Consider the following 2118-nt stretch of genomic DNA (forward strand, 5'->3'; position numbering starts at 1 on the left):
GACTTTGATGCCTACAGCGATTTTCTTGTGTAATGGACCGAATGTTTTCAGAATCTCTAACATTCACAGTTGCACTATGGTCTGTCTTAACATAAGAAGGCAATTTATCTCAGACCACTGATGSTGGATGTTTTTCAAAACTTCAGTGACTGAMAAACACAATACATCATCAACTTCTAGCAATTTTTGTTGTGAGGTTTTAAGACGTATTTATTKTAAATCTACCAAAGTWCAGATGATGCAGAAATCTCTCTATAATGCRGCCATGTTTGCATATTGTCAATGTTGAAGYGTGACACACAAATAATTTGATTATGTAAGAATATACAATAAAAAGACCTTGTAAGTCAATAGTGCATTTTAATGCTATGAAAACAATTTTCTATGCACACAGCTGCTGCTTTGATTAAAATTAAAATTCTGTTTTTGAAGCACAATTTGGTGAGTTCTACAGTGACTTGGTCTTTTGCTCAGATAAGCAAAATGCAAGGTAAAATGTTAATTTTCTGATCCCTTTTGCCCRCAGAGTGCTCCTGGTCATTTTGAAGAACATTCTTGCAGATAACTGCTGGTCCGTATTTGTCACACATGTTGCGRTTCCTAATATAATTTCACATTTTAATGTCCAGTCAGTTACAGGTGCACTTCTCTGCAGCTTTTTCTTTTTCTAGTTGCCCCAGTAGCAGCTTTACCTTTAGCCCAGAATAATCCAACCTTTCGTCGTGCTGATCAACACGTCTCCAATGGTTCTGCTGACACATATCCTTCCCATTATTAACAGAACCTTGTTTTATCCTCTAAAGCTGCTCAGTTCCTTAAGCCAGCTGAGCCGGTGCCTGTGTGTTTGGTATGTTGTTTTAACAGTGGGAGCTGCACTCTCATGGCCCACAGGACCAARCCCACTGACCGGGGTTTATTTCTGCAGGGCCTCCCTGTTTATTTTCAAGAGGGTATTAATTTCTATTTTGATTTGCCTCTTGTGTTATTTTAGATGAGTCATTTGGGAATGTGTGGGCACATGTGAGAACAGTCTGTGCCTCGGCGAGAACGGCAAAAYGCGCRCACGCAACAGGGACGACTGTGAATGTGTTTGTTTGCTCCAAAACATGCATATGATAATTTTATGTATCCTGCTGCGAAGAAGAGACTTTTGTTTTTCATCTGAAGTCAACAGACAGAGCAGATTGCTTGAGTTCGTCTTGTACCAAGATTTAAGAAATGGAGCTTTGCGACTATTACATAATAAATTCGTTTAGAGGATATTTTAAATACTTTGTTTTCTATGAAACATACCATAATTTCTCYAAGCCAAATAAACATMATTACCCTCAAAATAGGATTAAACAGAAGAGTCCCARAGGGAAGGCAAAAAGGAAAATGTTTTAATACCTTATAATCTGCAGTGGAGTTAGCCTAGGACTGAGTAAATTAATTTTCTTGCCAAACCAGAATGAATTCATAAATTGTGCAGCGGTGTTTAATTCACCTTCCGGCTCGAAAACAACACAAATATYTGGRTCTTATTGTAGTTTTATGATAAAAACCAACATGAAGTAGATCATGATTTTGCCTGGGCTGTGTGCATGAAAGAGCTCAGTTTTTATTTTAACCTCCTAAATGGTAATAAAATACATTGAGGTGAATGGTTATAGCTTGACAAAATTAAAATCTGTTGTTTAGATAATGTGATTTAAAAAAAAAAATCTTTTTGGCATTGATCTAAACAAACGGGATCACAACACACAGATTTAGTGGAGAAGCGTAACCACACCTCATTTCCAACTACTTTTATCCTCATCACCTTTTCCAGATATTCCTTTTGTTTTGCCTTCGGTGGCGCTCCACACCCTGAACTCGCTCTGGGCCAGTGCATGCTGGGACTGCAGCAGCAGCAGCTATAATTAACAGACCTCTGTGTGACAAACGATAAGAGATGGATGTTCACAAAATTAATGTTTTTTCCCAACTAATAGATGTGAAACATTATTATGTCCTCTGTTTCCCAACAAAGTGAAATTATCTCATTTAGTTTAAGATACAAAGAGCCTAAATCATGGGATGTTTGATATACTGTGTCATTTGTGTGTGTGTGTGTGTGTGTGTGTGTGTGTGTGTGCG

The sequence above is a fragment of the Poecilia reticulata genome, linkage group LG8, assembly GCF_000633615.1.
Source record: "Poecilia reticulata strain Guanapo linkage group LG8, Guppy_female_1.0+MT, whole genome shotgun sequence".
Taxonomy (NCBI): Eukaryota; Metazoa; Chordata; class Actinopteri; order Cyprinodontiformes; family Poeciliidae; genus Poecilia; species Poecilia reticulata.